The sequence below is a fragment of the Diuraphis noxia genome, unplaced genomic scaffold (genome assembly GCF_037042655.1).
Source record: "Diuraphis noxia isolate RWA-SAM2 unplaced genomic scaffold, SU_Dnox_SAM2 contig0001, whole genome shotgun sequence".
In the NCBI taxonomy this organism is placed as follows: domain Eukaryota; kingdom Metazoa; phylum Arthropoda; class Insecta; order Hemiptera; family Aphididae; genus Diuraphis; species Diuraphis noxia.
The window spans coordinates 11,436,910-11,449,041 of record NW_028301711.1 but is presented as its reverse complement, the minus strand read 5'-3'; the positions used below and the strand labels follow the sequence as shown (position 1 = coordinate 11,449,041).

Below are 12,132 nucleotides of genomic sequence, written 5' to 3'. Positions count from 1 at the left end.
TTTAATTTTTCATTTTTGATTAAATATACATAATTTTGATTACGTAACTTCTGAACCAAAGCTCTAACTTTATTTAATAATTTCTGAATTGTATTATCTTTAAAACTATCCAATACAGCCAATTGGAGAGTGTGTGCAACACAGCGGATATCTACAATAAAAGATTTAAAAGAAATGTAGGTTTGTATTGATCTTTAATTCTATCAAATTACATTTGTAACATTGAAATGTATTATTAAAACTACATGTTATCTATTTACTAGTAAAAATTGAAGTATCACCAATCTCTTGTAATTCAACATCATTTATTATTCGTTCAGACTGTTCAAACTGTATATCAATGTTTTCAATATCTTCATTAAGTAACTCAAAAATTTGATCTTCATTACTTGAGAAGTTGAATCAGGATCAATACTATTACTGAAAATATGGATAAAACTATTTTATAGATAAAAACATAATATACTTAACTTTATTATTTTAAAATAACTTAACATAACGAGTTAAAAAAAATCGTTAACTTGCCCAGCCTTGTATTTAATACATAAAAGTATTTTATAATTTTTTAGATAAATTAAATAAGTTTAATTTTCATTAGACAAAAAACATAATAGATAAGAGAGTTCCATTAAATTATTTTAAATGCATTAAATATAATATGTACAATTATAATTGTATATATTTTTTTTTATAGTAAGTTAAGTAATATGCACATATTAAATTTATTTGAAAAACTAATAACTTGTAATCATCAATAATCTACCGAGATATTTTATTAAAATCATATATTCTACCTTATATCATCAATGTCAGACTCATCAGAACTTGTTTCTGTTCTGTTCTCTAGGCCAGTTTCGTTCTCAATAATATTGTCATTAATTTCATAATCTATTTCATCAAAGAGAAGATTTAAAATGTTGATGGGTTTTAACCATAGTTCTGCTGCAATATGAAAAGGTCTATAATATTCCAATTTAAACAACAAAAACATCATTCATATACAAATGAATATATTTGAATGATCATTTTTTTTAAACATTGTTTTACTTGTTGATTATTGTAGTATTATTTAATATTGTAAGTTCACAATAAAAATCATTTAGTCTGATTAGTAATCCTATTGTGCCAACTCATAAAATAACTTTTATTTGTATATGTTTATACCAACATAACGTTAATATTATATATTTCTCATTATATCTAATGTTTTTTTCTTTTTTCTTTATTTTTAGTTTAATAATCACAAAAATTCCTGTATATTTGATTCAAACATGAAGCATCAAACAGAAGACACATTTGATGTTAAATGAAAAGATTATACCTTGACCATGTATATTCCGAATGTCCATCAAGAAATTTGAACATACCGAGAGGTAATTACTCATTACACAAACCTATGATTGCTATATACCAAATGAGACATAATTTCTAGTATTAAATTATATTTTTAACAAACTTATTAATCTGTTGCTAGTGCAATGCCTATGACTATTAAATTATCCAATATCCTTTTAAGGTTTAAACTCTTTTGTCACACTAAAAATTGAGGATAGTTAAATCTACAATTCAGCCATCAAAATCTATAGTTATTAAGTTTTTAAAAATGTATAGACACTAGATGTATTATTTACATCAATGTTATTTTTTTATTGTAATATCATTACATATTTATTGTACTTTATTATTTATTAAATTTGATCATTTGATCTAGTGCATCATTGTATCAATAACTTAAAAATTATTTATTTTAGTAAAGAATTGCTTTAGTTTTATATATTCTTAAGTTATTTCACAAGTACCTATCAACTTTTCTTGAATAAATTCTTTATTTAATCAATAAAGTATTGGTGTATTATTATATATAATTATGCTATAACCCGTGAAAGAGAAGATTTAAAATGTTGATGGATTTAAACCATAGTTCTGCTGCAATATTAAAAGGTCTATAATATTCCAATTTAAACAACAGAAACATCATTCATATATAAATGAATATATTTGAATGATTATTTTTTTTAAACATTGTTTTACTTGTTGATTATTCTAGTATTATTTAATATTGTAAGTTCACAATAAAAATAATTTAGTCTGATCAGTAATCCTATTGTGCCAACCCATCAAATAACTTTGATTTGTATATGTTTATACCAACATAACGTTAATGTTATATATTTCTCATTATATCTAATGTTTTTTTCTTTTTTCTTTTTTTTTAGTTTAATCATCAAAAAATTCCTGAATATTTGATTCAAACATGAAGCATCAGACAGTAGACACATTTGATGTTAAATGAAAAGATTATACCTTGACCATGTATATTCCTAATGTCCATCAAGAAATTTGAACATACCGAGAGGTAATTACTCATTACACAAACCTATGATTGCTATATACCAAATGAGACATAATTTCTAGTATTATATTATATTTTTAACAAACTTATTAATCTGTTGCTAGTGCAATGCCTATGACTATTAAATTATCCAATATCCTTTTAAGGTTTAAACTCTTTTGTCACACTAACAATTGAGGATAGTTAAATCTACAATTCAGCTATCAAAATCTATAGTTATTAAGTTTTTAAAAATGTTTAGACACTAGATGTATTATTTACATCAATGTTATTTTTTTATTGTAATATCATTTCATATTCATTGTACTTTATTATTTATTAAATTTCATCATTTGATCTAGTGCATCATTTATCAATAACTTAAAAATTATTTATTTTAGTAAAGAATTGCTTTAGTTTTATATATTCTTATGTTATTTCACAAGTACCTATCAACTTTTCTTGAATAAATTCTCTATTTAGTCAATAAAGAATTGGTGTATTATTATATATAATTATGCTATAACCCGTGAAAGAGAAGATTTAAAATGTTGATGGATTTTAACCATAGTTCTGCTGCAATATTAAAAGGTCTATAATATTCCAATTTAAACAACAGAAACATCATTCATATATAAATGAATATATTTGAATAATAATTTTTTTTAACCATTGTTTTACTTGTTGATTATTGTAGTATTATTTAATATTGTAAGTTCACAATAAAAATCATTTAGTCTGATCAGTAATCCTATTGTGCCAACTCATAAAATAACTTTTATTTGTATATGTTTATACCAACATAACGTTAATGTTATATATTTCTCATTATATCTAATGTTTTTTTCTTTTATCTTTTTTTTTAGTTTAATAATCACAAAAATTCCTGAATATTTGATTCAAACATGAAGCATCAGACAGTAGACACATTTGATGTTAAATGAAAAGATTATACCTTGACCATGTATATTCCTAATGTCCATCAAGAAATTTGAACATACCGAGAGGTAATTACTCATTACACAAACCTATGATTGCTATATACCAAATGAGACATAATTTCTAGTATTAAATTATATTTTTAACAAACTTATTAATCTGTTGCTAGAGCAATGCCTATAACTATTAAATTATCCAATATCCTTTTAAGGTTTAAACTCTTTTGTCACACTAACAATTGAGGATAGTTTAATCTACAATTCAGCCATCAAAATCTATAGTTATTAAGTTTTTAAAAATGTATAGACACTAGATGTATTATTTACATCAATGTTATTTTTTTATTGTAATATCATTTCATATTCATTGTACTTTAGTATTTATTAAATTTGATCATTTGATCTAGTGCATCATTTATCAATAACTTAAAAATTATTTATTTTAGTAAAGAATTGCTTTAGTTTTATATATTCTTATGTTATTTCACAAGTACCTATCAACTTTTATTGAATAAATTCTCCATTTAGTCAATAAAGAATTGGTGTATTATTATATATAATTATGCTATAACCCGTGAAAGAGAAGATTTAAAATGTTGATGGATTTTAACCATAGTTCTGCTGCAATTTTTAAAAGGTCTATAATATTCCAATTTAAACAACAGAAACATCATTCATATATAAATGAATATATTTGAATGATTATTTTTTTTAAACATTGTTTTACTTGTTGATTATTGTAGTATTGTTTAATATTGTAAGTTCACAATAAAAATAATTTAGTCTGATCAGTAATCCTATTGTGCCAACCCATCAAATAACTTTGATTTGTATATGTTTATACCAACATAACGTTAATGTTATATATTTCTCATTATATCTAATGTTTTTTTCTTTTTTCTTTTTTTTTAGTTTAATCATCAAAAAATTCCTGAATATTTGATTCAAACATGAAGCATCAGACAGTAGACACATTTGATGTTAAATGAAAAGATTATACCTTGACCATGTATATTCCTAATGTCCATCAAGAAATTTGAACATACCGAGAGGTAATTACTCATTACACAAACCTATGATTGCTATATACCAAATGAGACATAATTTCTAGTATTATATTATATTTTTAACAAACTTATTAATCTGTTGCTAGTGCAATCCCTTTGACTATTAAATTATCCAATATCCTTTTAAGGTTTAAACTCTTTTGTCACACTAACAATTGAGGATAGTTAAATCTGCAATTCAGCTATCAAAATCTATAGTTATTAAGTTTTTAAAACTGTATAGACACTAGATGTATTATTTACATCAATGTTATTTTTTTATTGTGATATCATTTCATATTCATTGTACTTTATTATTTATTAAATTTCATCATTTGATCTAGTGCATCATTTATCAATAACTTAAAAATTATTTATTTTAGTAAAGAATTGCTTTAGTTTTATATATTGTTATGTTATTTCACAAGTACCTATCAACTTTTCTTGAATAAATTCTCCATTTAGTCAATAATGAATTGGTGTATTATTATATATAATTATGCTATAACCCGTGAAAGAGAAGATTTAAAATGTTGATGGATTTAAACCATAGTTCTGCTGCAATATTAAAAGGTCTATAATATTCCAATTTAAACAACAGAAACATCATTCATATATAAATGAATATATTTGAATGATTATTTTTTTTAAACATTGTTTTACTTGTTGATTATTCTAGTATTATTTAATATTGTAAGTTCACAATAAAAATCATTTAGTCTGATCAGTAATCCTATTGTGCCAACTCATAAAATAACTTTTATTTGTATATGTTTATACCAACATAACGTTAATGTTATATATTTCTCATTATACCTAATGTTTTTTTCTTTTTTCTTTTTTTTTAGTTTAATCATAAAAAAATTCCTGAATATTTGATTCAAACATGAAGCATCAGACAGTAGACACATTTGATGTTAAATGAAAAGATTATACCTTGACCATGTATATTCCTAATGTCCATCAAGATATTTGAACATACCGAGAGGTAATTACTCATTACACAAACTTATGATTGCTATATACCAAATGAGACATAATTTCTAGTATTAAATTATATTTTTAACAAACTTATTAATCTGTTGCTAGTGCAATGCCTATAACTATTAAATTATCCAATATCCTTTTAAGGTTTAAACTCTTTTGTCACACTAACAATTGAGGATAGTTAAATCTACAATTCAGCTATCAAAATCTATAGTTATTAAGTTTTTAAAAATGTTTAGACACTATATGTATTATTTACATCAATGTTATTTTTTTATTGTGATATCATTTCATATTCATTGTACTTTATTATTTGTTAAATTTGATCATTTGATCTAGTGCATCATTTATCAATAACTTAAAAATTATTTATTTTAGTAAAGAATTGCTTTAGTTTTATATATTCTTATGTTATTTCACAAGTACCTATCAACTTTTCTTGAATAAATTCTCCATTTAGTCAATAAAGAATTGGTGTATTATTATATATAATTATGCTATAACCCGTGAAAGAGAAGATTTAAAATGTTGATGGATTTTAACCATAGTTCTGCTGCAATATTAAAAGGTCTATTATATTCCAATTTAAACAACAGAAACATCATTCATATATAAATGAATATATTTGAATGAATATTTTTTTTAAACATTGTTTTACTTGTTGATTATGGTAGTATTATTTAATATTGTAAGTTCACAATAAAAATCATTTAGTCTGATCAGTAATCCTATTGTGCCAACTCATAAAATAACTTTTATTTGTATATGTTTATACCAACATAACGTTAATGTTATATATTTCTCATTATACCTAATGTTTTTTCTTTTTTCTTCTTTTTTTTAGTTTAATCATAAAAAAATTCCTGAATATTTGATTCAAACATGAAGCATCAGACAGAAGACACATTTGATGTTAAATGAAAAGATTATACCTTGACCATGTATATTCCTAATGTCCATCAAGAAATTTGAACATACCGAGAGGTAATTACTCAATACACAAACCTTTGATTGCTATATGCCAAATGAGACATAATTTCTAGTATTAAATTATAATTTTAACAAACTTATTAATCTGTTGCTAGTGCAATGCCTATAACTATTAAATTATCCAATATCCTTTTAAGGTTTAAACTCTTTTGTCACACTGACAATTGAGGATAGCTAAATCTACAATTCAGCTATCAAAATCTATAGTTATTAAGTTTTTATAAATGTTTAGACACTATATGTATTATTTACATCAATGTTATTTTTTTATTGTAATATCATTTCATATTCATTGTACTTTATTTTTTATTAAATTAGATCATTTGATCTAGTGCATCATTTATCAATAACTTAAAAATTATTTATTTTAGTAAAGAATTGCTTTAGTTTTATATATTCTTATGTTATTTCACAAGTACCTATCAACTTCTCTTGAATAAATTATCCATTTAGTCAATAAAGAATTGGTGTATTATTATATATAATTATGCTATAACCCGTGAAAGAGAAGATTTAAAATGTTGATGGATTTTAACCATAGTTCTGCTGCAATATTAAAAGGTCTATAATATTCCAATTTAAACAACAGAAACATCATTCATATATAAATTAATATATTTGAATGCTTATTTTTTTTAAACATTGTTTTACTTGTTGATTATTGTAGTATTATTTAATATTGTAAGTTCACAATAAAAATCATTTAGTCTGATCAGTAATCCTATTGTGCCTACCCATAAAATAACTTTTATTTGTATATGTTTATACCAACATAACGTTAATGTTATATATATCTCATTATATCTAATGTTTTTTTCTTTTTTTTTTTTTTAGTTTAATCATCAAAAATTTCCTAAATATTTGATTCAAACATGAAGCATCAGACAGTAGACACATTTGATGTTAAATGAAAAGAATATACCTTGACCATGTATATTCCTAATGTCCATCAAGAAATTTGAACATATCGAGAGGTAATTACTCAATACACAAACCTATGATTGCTATATGCCAAATGAGACATAATTTCTAGTATTAAATTATAATTTTAACAAACTTATTAATCTGTTGCTAGTGCAATGCCTATAACTATTAAATTATCCAATATCCTTTTAAGGTTTAAACTCGTTTGTCACACTAACAATTGAGGATAGTTAAATCTACAATTCAGCTATCAAAATCTACAGTTATTAAGTTTTTAAAAATGTTTAGACACTATATGTATTATTTACATCAATGTTATTTTTTCATTGTAATATCATTTCATATTCATTGTACTTTATTTTTTATTAAATTAGATCATTTGATCTAGTGCATCATTTATCAATAACTTAAAAATTATTTATTTTAGTAAAGAATTGCTTTAGTTTTATATATTCTTATGTTCTTTCACAAGTACCTATCAACTTCTCTTGAATAAATTCTCCATTTAGTCAATAAAGAATTGGTGTATTATTATATATAATTATGCTATAACCCGTGAAAGTGAAGATTTAAAATGTTGATGGATTTTAACCATAGTTCTGCTGCAATTTTTAAAAGGTCTGTAATATTCCAATTTAAACAACAGAAACATCATTCATATATAAATGAATATATTTGAATGATTATTTTTTTTAAACATTGTTTTACTTGTTGATTATTGTAGTATTATTTAATATTGTAAGTTCACAATAAAAATCATTTAGTCTGATCAGTAATCCTATTGTGCCAACCCATAAAATAACTTTTATTTGTATATGTTTATACCAACATAAAGTTAATGTTATATATTTCTCATTATATCTAATGTTTTTTTCTTTTTTTTTTTTTAGTTTAATCATCAAAAAATTCCTGAATATTTGATTCAAACATGAAGCATAAGACAGTAGACACATTTGATGTTAAATGAAAAGATTATACCTTGACCATGTATATTCCTAATGTCCATCAAGAAATTTGAACATACCGAGAGGTAATTACTCAATACACAAACCTATGATTGCTATATGCCAAATGAGACATAATTTCTAGTATTAAATTATATTTTTAGCAAACTTATTAATCTGTTGCTAGTGCAATACCTATGACTATTAAATTATCCAATATCCTTTTAAGGTTTAAACTCTTTTGTCATACTAACAATTGAGGATAGTTAAATCTACAATTCAGCTATCAAAATCTACAGTTATTAAGTTTTTAAAAATGTTTAGACACTATACAGGGTGATTCTTTTATCAAACAACACTCATTATTTGAAAAAGTATTGACTTTTTTCAAATTTTTTTTTTTTCAAAATTGTAGATTTATGCTGTTCTAGAATTGTATATCTTTTTTATATTTTTCACCCTTATATTTATTAGGTAAACCACTGTCAACTTTTGATTTTCAAATGGTAACCTATACTTAAAATTTCATAATTGAATAAAACTATTTTTTTCATTAATTAATACGTTCTAATTTTCATTTTTCGTTAATCCGTTGATGAGATATTGCTCCTCAAAGTTAGGTGGTTTTGGGAGATAGTTATAGTGTGTAAATGTGTTATACCACTTATACCTCGTCAGTAGATACCGCAGCTATCAGGATTTTTATGTCCCAGGGCAAATGATATCACACTTTTCAAATCAATTCAAGTAGTAGGTACAGTAAGCTTAAGTTGTGCCCCTAAATGTATTTTATAATACCCATTTGACTGGGTGTAATGTAGTTCGCCCCACTGGTCATAATAATACTTATCTAATATAAAGACCAGAAGTTAAAAGTAATAAATTCGATATCATTCGAACCCAAGATATACCTAATAGTGATAAATGATATTAATTGTACCTACTAACTCGCTACATTAACTTATTGTCATGATGTCATATTTTAAGTAATCGGACCATTAGTGTCACTCGTGGTGCCGTGGTGGCATACCTACTCACGTCGTATACCCCCGACGACCCCCCTCCATATCTATGGAGTACGCCGTAACCATAGACATAACATTATGTCTATGGCACGATTTAAGATACTATCTTAAATCGTGGTCTATGGCCGTGACGGACTACGGATAAGAAGACAGAACAACACGGGTAATACGATATGGTTTATTAGGCTGATTTGCGATTAGGTAAAATCGTGAGTAAAACTAATTTTGATCAGCTGTTATTTGTTTTGTACACTGTGGACGATTAAAGTCTGGTACCATGGTTACATGATATGGAAGTAAACCTTATACCTGGTTAACGTAAATCACATACCAACAATACGTTGAGTGAATAAACGGTTATAATTTAGGTTAAAATTTTATAAGACAAGTCATAACAACAATATTTGAATCGTGAGTCGGTAATAAGTAATAACTAATAAAGTATTTTATTTGTTAATACTTAACAATTTTAAATGTTTAAATTTTAATGGTGAATTTATAATATTATTAGTTCTTGTATATTATACTTAAATTATAATATTTACCACATATTGTATTTTATTTAGTAATTTAATTAAACATTTAAGTACCTAAATTGGTTAATCACACGTGAATTGGATACTTTGCAAGTGCATTTGTACAATGTACCTATTGGTAAGTTTTACTAGTTGATAAATGCAAGCAAAAATTAAAATTAATAAAACAATCTATCTCATTAGCTTAAAGAACACTTAAACTTCACATACCTATTCAATCACAAGCGATGAGAAAAGTTGTACAGATGCAGTATGTAGAATAGCGCATGCCAAACAGGCCTACTATAAAAAAATAAATCTTTTACCTCAAATAGATTAAGTTTGGACAACAGAAAATCACTTATAAAAGGCTTTGTGTGGAATGTAGATCTACATATATGGAGCAGATATTGGGACACTACTGAAGACTGAGAAAGCCAAAATAAAAGCTTTTAAAGTATTATTGCTGGAAAACGCTGAAATTCAATAGACAGAAAAGATAAAAAAATTTTGAGGTATTTAGGAGAATCAAAAATCAATACGGAGTACGCTAAGATTGAGAAGAAAAGCATGGATCGGACACGTTATAAGGAGGAAACCTGTAAAAGGAAGGGCTAGAACTCCATTTCTGAAGCAAGTGATTGAAGGTACTAGAATAGGAACATACTGAAAGTTGAAGAGGAATGTAAGTGGAGAGAGACATCAAAAATCATTTTCGGATTGAAAAAAAAAAATGTATTGAAAACTAAAAATTGTGCTAATGTTAAAGCTTTATAATTTGTATGCTAGTTTATAAATAATTTAAATTAGGTGACAACATCAATCATTACAACTTAAAAGATAATATACATAGATATAGATATTTATTTTGTGTTTAATATGTAGATTATGTCCTAAATCAAATTAAGAATTTTTAAGTGGCTATGTGATTAATAATTATTTTATTTTTACTTTTTACGGACAAGCCCTTAAACAAAAAAGATATAATAATCAAAACATCCAAAAACATTAGTCTACTGTGCTACATTGTATAATGTCATAATGATAAATACTAAATTATTTCTGTCAATGATTGATGTTGTCACCAAATAACCAAATAATAATTAGTACTAAATTCAAGTTAGAATATTATTAATACCATTTTTAAATTTTACTTTTTAAGCCTGGGGTGATTGAAAAGTTTGTTTTAATTTTTTGAATACATGTTTTATCTTTACTCATATTTTGCATATTAACTGCAAAACGAACATTTAGATTAAACTGTATCATCATTTTGAAATAGGTTTTTCATAGTCCTAGGCTTATTAAAGTAAAATTGTTTAACGGTTCATAATAATATCAGTATAATATGTGAGGAATTTTGTCGTGAACAGGGTTCAGGGCTAAACAGAACCTAAAATCATCAAATCAAACGCTTAAAAAAACATTTAAATAATCAAAATTAAGCAATCTAAAAAATGGTTATTCTCTCCCTAGTTTTTGTTAGTGGTTATCACTTGCATCTTATTAAAGTAGAAAATATACATTAAAAAATTTAAAACGTGGGGTGCTATAATATTTTATATTTTAAAAACATTAAATTGAGGGTATTTCACTATAATAATGATGGTTAAATCTAAAAAAACAAGAGGTGCTAAAGACCCTTTTGCGCCAATGGTCTCAAACCCTGTTCGCGACATTGAAAATATGATTTTTTTTACATAAAATATAATTAAATAAATTGATCAGTGCCATATATGTATATTTGGACGTATGTCATTGTTTATTTAAATAGCTACATATTGATTAAATTCATGTGATTGGTCAAAAAGACCTAGTCCTACAACGTATATTACAACTATTGAAACGATGTATGGTGAATTATTTATATTATACTAATATTTGATTTGAAATTGTAAATGTATTAAATTGAAATTGTAAACATAAAAAAAAATGTTGTTTATACTTAATATTAAATTAGTTCAGAGTATTGTATTTCCAGATTTGTAATAAACATATATACCATAGTGTTATGTACTTGTCTAACTTCTTTATTCAATGTGCATGTGCTCAAATGATACTTTATATGAGAAGAGGTACAATATTTGATTTGTTAAAAAACAAAATTATCATTAAAAAACTTAAATCCTAATAGGCATTTACATGTTCAAAGTATCCATATGGTAAACAGCATTAAATAGATATATTAAATCTATAATAATAATTAACACATTATTTTGTATTAGTTAAATCTACCAAAGCTATACACAGTTATATGTATATTATATGTATAAAAAAATAAATTAAGTTAATTTATTGTTAATAATATGCCATTAAGGTCCATTATTAGATATGGTTATTATATAATATATTGTACATTTATTATTAATTGTTATTGCACTCATTTATCATTGAAAATATCATTGGTTATTACCAATGACCTTAGAATAAA

At 24.5% G+C, this 12,132-nt stretch overlaps 1 long non-coding RNA gene across 1 annotated transcript; it reads left to right on the top strand.

Moving 5' to 3' along the window:
* Nucleotides 1-9,712: 9,712 nt before the first annotated feature.
* On the top strand, nucleotides 9,713-11,713 carry LOC149059626 (uncharacterized). Its single transcript, XR_016189857.1, has 2 exons — nucleotides 9,713-9,840; nucleotides 9,906-11,713. It is a non-coding gene; the product is annotated as an uncharacterized LOC149059626 (long non-coding RNA).
* Nucleotides 11,714-12,132: the final 419 nt, after the last annotated feature.